Source organism: Sander vitreus, chromosome 15 (genome assembly GCF_031162955.1).
Source record: "Sander vitreus isolate 19-12246 chromosome 15, sanVit1, whole genome shotgun sequence".
Lineage (NCBI taxonomy): Eukaryota > Metazoa > Chordata > Actinopteri > Perciformes > Percidae > Sander > Sander vitreus.
This window is the reverse complement of record NC_135869.1, coordinates 315,732-326,743: the sequence shown is the minus strand read 5'-3', so window position 1 is coordinate 326,743 and position 11,012 is coordinate 315,732. Positions and strand designations below refer to the sequence as shown.

At 43.1% G+C, this 11,012-nt stretch overlaps 1 pseudogene across 1 annotated transcript; it reads right to left on the bottom strand.

Annotated features, from left to right (window-relative positions):
- Positions 1 to 4,637: 4,637 nt before the first annotated feature.
- LOC144529902 (protein NLRC3-like) lies at positions 4,638 to 10,707 on the bottom strand (annotated as a pseudogene). Its single transcript, XR_013503063.1, has 8 exons — positions 10,442 to 10,707; positions 10,075 to 10,289; positions 7,989 to 8,121; positions 7,743 to 7,821; positions 7,357 to 7,582; positions 5,455 to 7,198; positions 5,184 to 5,357; positions 4,638 to 4,695 (listed from the first exon to the last, which is right to left on the bottom strand). The product of XR_013503063.1 is annotated as a protein NLRC3-like (transcript).
- Positions 10,708 to 11,012: the final 305 nt, after the last annotated feature.

The window sequence follows — 11,012 nt, the reverse complement described above, 5'->3', positions numbered from 1 at the left end:
GTACAGCTGCTGGCTGAATGAGAAACTGCAGAGCGGCATGAGGACATTTAAACAAACAGCAGCAGGACAGGGGACAGTTTGAATCTCCTGACTGCAGACAGCACACTCTGTGGAAGAAGGGGATGAATAATCCTGCCAGCTGTCTGAGATCTCCATGCATCCTCTTTCATTTAAGCCCCGATGTGAAGAGTCACCACCGCTCTCCTCTCACCATCACTGTCAAGCCGCTGGCAATAAAACACACTTCCTGTCAGAAAATTCTAAATAAAACTACTATTCACCAACACAGGTTGCAACATGTTTTAGTACTACAACCTAACATACACAGCCAGCAGGTACACAGAGCCAGAGCTATACATTTCTTTCCACCATATCCACTCGTCTGTGCAAACATCCTTGTCAATAAAAATAATTCAGATATATATTTAACGTCTGTAATGTGAAAAACTCAGGATTGCAAAGGCTGACGATGAGAATCTGTTCAGGACTTTTAGTAGAGGTCACGACATGTAAGTAAAGCTAATTGGGTCATTGTAAGACTTTACAATCCTGAGTTAGGGGGGTGCAGTCTTATTTTGGCATTGGCAGTGTTGAACGGAGGTTCAGTTGAAAACCCCAAAAACAGCTAAAACTATATTACTGCTTTAAATGTATTGATATATATTGCATTATATAAAATAGATATCATGCTGTTGACTGTTTGCTTTTCGCCGTTGCATTTGGCTTGAGTAGAAGTACTGCTGAAAGAGGAAGTTCATATCTGACTGATATATTAGCTAGTGGAAAGTTACTGACAGTTTGTGTAGAGCACTGACAAAAGAGGAGGTAGGCCGACCATAAACGATTGACTTAGATCTGCTTATCTTGTGTGACGCATGTAAACGGAACATGTTCACATGTGAGATTCCCTGTATAATTTCCTGTAAGTGTCCTTATAAGGACATGAAGTTATGGTGAACAAACCTGGCTGCGTCTGGAGGAGTGAACCAACTTGTGCCTAAATAGAGAAGCTTTGCCAGCAGGAAATAGAGCTTGGTTACCTTGTGCTTTAGACGCAAAGATTTAGTCTTTTGGGTATTTTTCTCTTATTTCTCCACCCCTGCCGTTAGGCGGGGGTTACACTCACTGGGGATAGCTCAGACTCCTCTTTAACCGCCCGTGGCAAGTTGCGGCCCGGCGGGGACCGATTTTGACAGTCAGACTTCCTGTTATCTCCTAGTGGGAGTGCATTTCCCTACCCGCTCGGCTGGTCAGAGTCCCTGAGCACCTGACCTCTCTCAGATCGGCGACCACAGAAGACTAACGGGCGTCCTTGAGAAGGAAGGGACCTCCAGTGACCCTGGGAGTAGCAGCCTTGACCATGAGTACTTAAGAAAAATCATTGGTTGTAAAGATCCCCTTGGACAGTGCTTTTCATACACAGGGGGACAAGAGCCCGTGAGTTGGGGACATCTAGGGTAAAAAGTAAAGCTGAACTCTTGCCTCGCCTTCGGGTTCCCTGATCCGAGCGAGGGCCCTTTTAGTACGGGCATGTGTGTCTCTCTAAAAAATTAGCAATCAGGGACGTATCTAAAATAACTCCTTTGAATATAGACCAAAACATCCTCTCCGCTGACGGTAACTGGTGCTGCCGTACGGCAGAAGAGGGCATAGTAGACGCGGGGGTTACTGAGGGGAAGGCATAAAAGGAGTTGGCTCTCGACGATAGAGCGATACGACGCCTCGGTAACTGTCACATCGCTCGTCAGCAGAGACTGCTGAAATAAGACTGCCCCCCCGTAACATATTACATACGTTAAATATGAATCTGAATTGTTTTTATTAAGTGGATTTGGTGAAAAAAATGAGTATTGCTGTGTCTTCATGTCGGGTGCAGTCCTATTTCAGCAGGCAGTCGTTTTTAATATACATAAAATAGAATAAAATATCTATTCTTTTGATGGCCAAAAAAACACAAACAATCACAAAACTGAAACAACTAGTTAATGCATAGACAATGAATCAGCATCTATTTAGCTTATTTATTTTAATCAGTGAATTTAAAACAGGTTTATGGACATATTTGTTATTGTGTTTAACATGTTTTATTGTAATTTTTACCACCATAAAAAATCAGCAGAACCATCAATGAGGTTAATTTGTTTCTTTGCTCATTTAGTCCAAATTTATTAATTTAATTATACATGAATTCATGTCATGGAAATGTATCTGTACCAAACTCTTGCATAGTAAACTGGGTTTGGACGGCCCTGTCCATGGTGAGTATTTAGAAACCTTACTCACCCTTGGTGTTGCTCTTTTATTTTATTTTATTTTACTTCCCTGTTTCCGGTCCAGCCAGTGTGGCTAACTGTGGCTAGCTTGGTGCAGCTCTCCTTCAGCTCGCCTTCCATCTCCCCCCACCAAACTCCATTATAAATCTAACAGTATAATGTTGCTGGACTTACAGGCATGTGTAAACACTGTTAAACATGAGACAAAAAGGAGGAAGAATTATGACCAAGAAAGTCATAAAAAAATCAAGTCCAGGCACTCAAGGTTGGTTACAAAAAGTGATAAAAAGGCCTTTATTAAATAGGGCAAGACATAAAAAATACACCAACGCGTGTCGGCTTGAGCCTTCCTCAGGGTGTAGTGACACAAAGGGAACATCAGCGTGATTCTAGCTTGCAGGTGTGTATAGGTGAGAGCATGATGTGCTCAACCTGACCTCCAGGGGGCAGAACACCACACACCCAATACACAACACATGGTACAACATGCAGCAATTGAATGAGGTAATAAAAGAGTGCTGTGTCAGAGGGAGGAGACTGAGAGAATGAATGAATGAGGAAATGAAAGAGAGAAATAAGTATTACCATAGTAACTGACTCTGAGGTTAAGTTCCCTCTGTTTCTGAAACAAGCTGGAGTAAAATCATCATCAGAGCAGCTCAGACTCCAGGACTGATCATTCCTTCCAAACCAACAGTCATAACTGTCCTCTCCTTCTGATTCTTCTGTAACTCACTGATATAATAACCTCTCCTCTCCTCTCGACCTCCCAGTAACAGCGGCCAGTCAGACCATTTCTACACAGCAGCTGATACCAGGAGTCAAATCTGTCTGGATGACCAGGATATGGCTGATCCTCTCTGACATATGTCACCTTCCTGTTGTTGTCAGACAGTTTGAGGTTTCTGTGTACTGTGTTTGTGTCCAGTTCCAGTTCACAGACATCTGATGGAGAGAACAAGACACAATACAGCTGCAGGTTATCATCTGATGATTTATTAACTACTTTACTGACAATTACTGAAAGAAAATCATTTCAACATTTCATATTCAGCTGTGAATGATGTTTAACAAACTTTAACTTCAACAATCCAGTTCTAACAATTCATTCAGTTTATAAATACATCTGATGGTGATTTACAGATTTACAATCACACAATCACAACAAACTATGTTTTATTGTTAAAGCTCCATTGTTGTTTCCAATGTTTCTGTCTCTTTTATGGATGTTTTTTAGAAATTAATTTCCAATGTTTCTGTCTCTTTTTTGAAGGAACAGAAAGTAATATTCAGTTGGTTGTCATATGCAATTTCACCACTAGATGGGAGAAATTCTTACACAACGTAGCTTTAATATTCTGTCTGTCAGCCTGTTTTCCATTTCCACCTGATCACCTGCAGCTGGCTCTAAAACCATGTGTAGGCTGGTCTGAAGTCAGTGTGACATACACACCTTCTGTTTATAGAAATACCACTTTATGTGTGAAAGTATTTGTGGTATTTGTGCGGTTGTGTCGTATGTCTGGTCCCAGGTCTCCATTCAAGGAGGAACTGGAAGGTAAATCTACCTCAACTCACTTTATTCTACTTTTTCAACATCTTTGTGACATTAATTATATTGTGTTGTGTTTATGACCGTTTAGGTTTTAAACATTAAGTTATTAAAACATCTGGAGAAGAAAACTGAAGAAACACATCAACTTATATCTGTCAAACTTGTGAAGTATTAGTTTACGAGCAGCACCTGAAGGCAACAACAGTCTGGGTATCATTGGATAATCTGTCATTCATTTGTAATTAAAAAATGAAACATAGTTTTAGTTTTTTGTTTCAAAACAAAAAAACGGTTTCTGGTGTCAGAAACAAAAAACGGTTTGTTTTGTTTTTGGCAATTCCTTTTGGTTTGAAGAATGGTCTGTGTTCAATTTGTTTTATCATTTAAATACAAAAACAGAAGTCACGTGGGTTTTGGAATTTTAGAGTTAAAACAACGAAATCAGGTGGTCTTTTTGGTCTGTTTTTTGTAAGTTCAAATTTTCTTTTTTTTCTTTTGAAGAAAGAAATCAAGTAAGATGACGTGAAGTAAAAGTAAAGGTTTCAAAATAAAAGCATGGGGGAGCTGAATTCTAACATCTTTCCAGCCACACTGAAAGAAACTCTGGAGAAGTGAAACATCGTACTTCAGTTAAGAAAATGTACAAATCTAGAGTTCTCATGAATCAAACTTTAAACACACTCACACTTCCTCACACCAGGTTTCAGTCTCTGTGGTCCACCATGGTCCGTCCTGCAGGAAGAAACAAAGTCAAAATCAACTTCATACACCTTGACTCAGATCTTCCATTAATCATGAACCAGAGTTCATCAGTTAGTGTCAGAGAAACAGTGGGACAGCTGCTGTTGTCTGTCCATCTGTCCATACCTGAGAGTGTTGAGGTTCCAGTTTGGATCCTTAAGTCTAGCTGACAGCAGCTTCACTCCTGAGTCTCCTGGATGATTGTAGCTCAGGTCCAGCACTCTCAGATGGGAGGGGTTGGAGCTCAGAGCTGAGGCCAGAGAACTACAGCCTTCCTCTGAGACCAGACAGCCTGACAGACTACACACACACACACACACACACACACACACACACACACACACACACGGATGGAGATCTCAACCCCCCCAATGTTGAACCCAGAGTTACGCCATTGAGCAGTATAACACAGTTATTGTAGCATAAAACATAAAAAAGGAAAAACTGTCGGCTGGTTCTATCAACACGCATTCACGAACAAATTTTGAGATTTGGACGAAAAAAACATTTTTTAAGCTCCTTTATAGGGTAAGTATTTTTTCTGTCTTTTAAACAAAACATGCATTTGGGGTTAAAAGGGTACAGCATTATAATTATGTTTAATTTGCACTAACCTGAGAGTTTCCAGTCTGCAGTGTGGACTCTTCAGTCCAGCCGACAGCTGCTTCACTCCTGAATCCTGCAGCTCGTTGTTACTCAGGTCCAGCTCTCTCAGACTAGATGATGGGGAGCTGAGAACTGAGGACAGAGCTTCACAGCTTCTCTCTGACAGGTTACAGCCACTCAGCCTGAAGAGGAATCAGCAATACATGAGAAAACAAAAGTTATTTATTTTCTGAATAAAGAAAAACTCCATTTAATGTGGATAGTTGTGTGTGCACGTACAGAGCTTTGTTGGAGGCTTTGACCACTGGCAGCAGCCTCAGAAGAGCCTCTTCTGAAGCAGAGTATTTCTTCAGGTCAAACACATCCAGATCTTCTTCTGATGACAGTAAGATGAAGACCAGAGCTGACCACTGAGCAGGAGAGAGTTTATCCGTGGAGAGACTTCCTGAACTCAGGGACTGTTGGATCTGCTCCACTAGAGAACAATCATTCAGTTCATTCAGACAGTGAAACAGATTGATGCTTCTCTCTGTAGACAGATTCTCACTGATCTTCTTCTTGATGTACTCAACTGTTTTCTGATTGGTCTGTGAGCTACTTCCTGTCTGTGTCAGCAGACCTCGTAGGAGAGTCTGATTGGACTGTAGTGAAAGACCCAGGAGGAAGCGGAGGAACAAGTCCAGGTGTCCATTTGGACTCTGTAAGGCCTTGTCCACAGCACTCTGGTAGAAACGTGTTGATTTGTCTCTGAACACTTCAGACCACAGGCAGGTTCTTCTGCCAGCAGGATGACTCCAGAGTTGATGAATGTCAGATGGACATGAAGAGCAGCCAGAAACTCCTGAACACTCAGATGGACGAAGCAGAAGACCTTGTCCTGGTACAGTCCTCTCTCCTCTTTAAAGATCTGTGTGAACACTCCTGAGTACACTGAGGCTGCTCTGATATCAATGCCACACTCTGTCAGGTCTGATTCATAGAAGATCAGGTTGCCTTTCTGCAGCTGTTCAAAAGCCAGTTTTCCCAGAGACTCGATCATCTTCATGCTCTTTTTATTCCAGTGTGGATCTGTTTCAGCTCCTCCATCATACTTGATGTTCTTCACTTTGGACTGAACCACCAGGAAGTGGATGTACATCTCAGTCAGGGTCTTGGGCAGCTCTCCTCCCTCTCTGGTCTTCAACACATCCTCCAGAACTGTAGCAGTGATCCAGCAGAAGACTGGGATGTGGCACATGATGTGGAGGCTTCGTGATGTCTTGATGTGGGAGATGATTCTGCTGGCCTGCTCCTCATCTCTGAATCCTGACCTCTGTCACCATGTCAACACACTCAGTAGGGATCTGATTGGCTGCTGCAGGTCGTGTGGTTATCCAGAGGCGAGCAGAGGGAAGCAGTTTCCCCCTGATGAGGTTTGTCAGCAGCACATCCACTGAAGTGGACTCTGTAACATCAGTCAGGATCTCAGTGTTGTGGAAGTCCAGAGGAAGTTGACACTCATCCAGACCATCAAAGATGAACATGACCTCTTCAAACCTGCAGATTCCTGCTTCTTTGGTTTCACTAAAGAAGTAATCAACAAGTTCCACCAAGCTGTACTTTTTCTCTTTCAGCACATTCAGCTCTCTGAAGGTGAATGGAAATGTGAACTGGACGTCCTGGTTGGCTTTGTCTTCAGCCCAGTCCAGAGTGAACTTCTGTGTTAAGACTGTTTTCCCAATGCCAGCCACTCCCTTTGTCATCACTTTTCTGATTGGTTCCTCTCTTCCAGGTGAGGGTTTAAAGATGTCTTCTTGTCTGATTGTTGTTTCTGGTCTGTCTGGTTTCCTGGATGCTGTTTCGATCTGTCTGACCTCATGTTCATCATTGACCTCTGCAGTCTCTCCCTCTATGATGTAGATCTCTGTGAACATCTGATTCAGAAGGGTTGGGTTTCCTGCTTTAGCAATCCCCTCAAACACACACTGGAACTTCATCTGCTGGTTAGATTTGAGTTTACGCTTACCACCTGCAGCAAGACTTCCTGAATGAACACACAACAAAGAAGATCAATAAGTCAAATAACATATTTCAACATTTCCTCAGAGAATCAGTATATGAATATATTTTGGTAAATATCTTGAGACTTTTGTAAATATCCCATTTATCCAGCATGTTAAATCTTTAGAGAAATCCTCTTACTGCTCTGCAGACGGTCAGCCAGCTCCTCCTGCTTCATTCTCCTCAGGAAGTGCAGTGTGATCTTCAGAAATGCCTCTCTGATGCTCCTCCTCTGCTCTTCATCCTCACCGTCCAACACCTCCTCATCCTTCTTACTCTCTAAGCATTCTGGGTAATCTGGACTCAGAAGCTTCTGGATCTTCTGCAGCTCGTTCTTCACAAAACTGACAATGTCCTCCTCCAGCAGCTGGAATAGAAGATTACATGAATGACAAATCAAACTGAAATCATGGAAGCAAACATCAGATCCATGTTGGACAGACTGACAATCCACTGGTCGAAAAAGTGCAGCATGGAGATGATTGTCACAGAATAGATGTAAAAGTAATTGTTGTACATGTACAGACCATAAATATGGAGTCCAAGTGTGTTTGATGCTGCTGGGCAGACTGACCACTGGGAACCTCTGAGCTCTCCTGGTCCACTCTGTGGAGGAAACAGGAAGAATTAGCTCACATTATGTCTGTCCACACAGAGACAAACACAAGGTAAAGGTCCATGAAGTGATGTTTGGATGTTAACAGTGAATCAGAGGACTCCCTGTAGTGGTAAACCTTTATTAGTCCTGCTGATTTTTAGTTTGAAATCCTCACCTTTGAGCAACAGAGTAGTGTCCACCTTTGAAGTCATAAGGAGGACCCATAGACCTGTCACTCTTCATGGACACACTGCTGGGTTCAGCTTCTTCCAGATTCTTCCTGATAGAAACACAAGATAAATTCTGCTCTGCACCCACAACACACTGAGACAAAACCTGTCAGTGGTTTAATACATTGTCTGTACAGTATCTTTGTATCCAGGTAGTTATTGCTAACATTGTGTATGATCCATTATCAATATTTAATTAAGACATGTTTTAAAGCTGTATTCAGTGCAGTGTGCAGCACAGGCTTGAATATGATGCTGTGGGGTGACCATGATGGTGGAATAGTAATGCTAATGTCTAATAAGGATAATATATGTGAGGACTTCCAGATGGCAGAAATAGATTGGTGTTGTAACTACTCAAGATGTGTTTTGGTCTCGTCTCTGTCTCTCACAAAGGATTTTATTCTAAGACCGGTCAAGACTAATGTGCCTAAATATTTTCTGATACATTTGTGTTTACATCAACGTTAGCTAATGTCAGCTCTGAAATGTCCCACTAATAATGTACTAAATTACGGCCTTGGTGGCCCATCGGTCTAGTGCTTTAACCCTAAGGATGCCGGTCTGGCCTGCTAGCCTGGCTAAGGCAACTAACACACAGTTCGCCACTGCAGAGACTACTATTCGCCAACGGCAGATGGATCGCACACAAAATGGATATATATGCTACAAATACACACAGAACTGCTGCGTGATGATTATTACCGAAGCCTGGCTGAACACACTCACTCATCCCAGACAGCAGCTAGCAGCTAACAGGGTAGGTGAATTTAAACAATGTCTGAGTTGAAAACGCATCTTGTTGTCATGTAAGGGCCCTGTTCATGTTGCACAGACATTTTAATTGCATTTTGTGTCTGTTAAAGAGGCACAAAGGCACTCTTTATGATATGCCCCCAAAACTGCTGTTTTAGCTAAGTGGGAGCTCTCGGCATTAGCTGCAGCAGCTCCATATTGCTAGCACCGATTCAGCTCGTTTTTTTTGCTATCGACAGTACTCACATACTTATAGCGATCAAGATTAATGTAAAAATTGCCCAGAGTTCTCCTTTAAAGAAGATAAAATACATAAGTTTCAGAGGGATGCCACAGACTACAATGAGGACAGGGTCTACAGGCCCATCAGCAAGAACAGTCTTGTTCAACTTCTCCAGCAGTGAATGCCTGCTACAGTCCAGACACCTCGGGAGGCTTTTTTGGAGTACCCACCCCACCCCAGCGAAAGAGGGAGGGGATCGGGGCGAGGACGCGGACACGGCCGAGGACGTGGCAGGAACAGGAGCATAAGCAAAAGAAGAGGAGAACGCGGATGTTAGGCCTGTTGCTGCTGTGGCTGTTGCTAGGTAGCTATCTGTCTCTGCTCTCCCCCTCCCCTTTGTCTGTCTTTAATTGCAGGAGTGAAGTCTGGTGTGCGGGAGTCAGGATTCCAGCTGCAGCTCATTCACCATAATCACCTCAGCTTTAAATATCCCGGGCAACACGTTTTGAGCAGTAACCTAATATAGAATGCAGTTGCAGCAGAGGCATAGGCTATATACAGGGTTGCTACAATACAGAAAGCATAAAGGGGTTTGTGGAAAATGCTTGTGCTACAGGTCTATGTGGAATACAAGAGGTCGTTTGTGCGTAAGTGCTTGTGTACAAAGGAGGTTTGGGGAAGGTGCTTGTGCAGTAACGGGGATTGTGAATGACAGTTTGGGGAATGCTTATTGCATACTTGTTTTTCTTTCCAGATTTTTATTGAGAAACAAAATGTGTTCTATGGTGCTTGGTTTGAGGCAGTTTCGTCGGCTGCTGACTACTTCCCCAGCCTTGGAGAAGACACATGGCACTGAGGATGCTGGAGTGCACAGATAGCGCATGGCTATTTGAGAGACATTTGGAAAGACAAGTTGGTGCCTTTCCCAGTATTTAAGAGGGTCCTCTGACCTAGGCAAATGTGCGTCTTTCAAATACCTGTAAGCAGAAGGATTTATTTCATTATATATTTTTTTCATGTCTTTAGGGAAACCACCAATCACAACAATTTACCTCTGGACCTTTGCAATGGCACTGTCTGTTGTGTTAGAAACACGTTGTGTGCCATGTGGCTGTCAAGCAGGGCCCAGAGATTGTCCTCATGCTCTGAAGACTCCTGTGAGGATGGTGGTGGTGGTGGTGGTGGAATGATGTTCGCACATTCCCTGGTGAGTCTCTCCACTGCAGCCTGAGACGAGTTTGCACTGCAGAACCCAATCTCCTTGTACCTGGGGGTCCAAAAGAATTTCCACACTGAGAGCAGTATTTTTTTTTAACAATGGCAAACTTATCATTTAGAGTGCTTTGCACATTACTGGCCAGTTTCTGCGCCAATGGGTTTGCCATTGTTGTAGAAAGTCTGCCAGTACGATGTCTTAACATCTTCACCATGGGAATGACTTTGGAGCCAGACACTCGTTTTTCTTCAGACAGTTCAACAGTGGCTTGATTGAATGGCTTCAGAACCAGCAGACACTGCTGGATGGAGGCGCATTCTTCTGATGAAAATGAAGTGATGTCATTGGTCAGATTAGTCAAAGTTGCTCCCAAAGGCTCTCGCAGGTCATGAATCCTCTGCAGCATGGCATAGGTGCTATTCCACCTTGTATCCACCTCTTGGATTGGCTTCAGCAAAGGTCTACCCATCTGTAGCTGGATTTCACACAGTTTTTCTTTGGTAGTTGTGCTGCATTTAAAAAGATGTACAATGCGGCGTGCACGAGACCACATTTCTTCCAGCTCAGGGGTTAGAGCAAGGGATCGCTTCACCACAAGATTTAAAACGTGCGAAACAGGGGACATGGCGGAGATGGTCGGTCACCAAGCTTGTTACCTTCCCTGTCATTCCCCAGTCTGTCATTAGGGCTGACTTTGCTTCAGCGATTTTTAGCTACTGTGTGCATGTCAGGGAACTTCCTCACTCCTAAAAGCACAGTGGAAAGCTTGGCCTC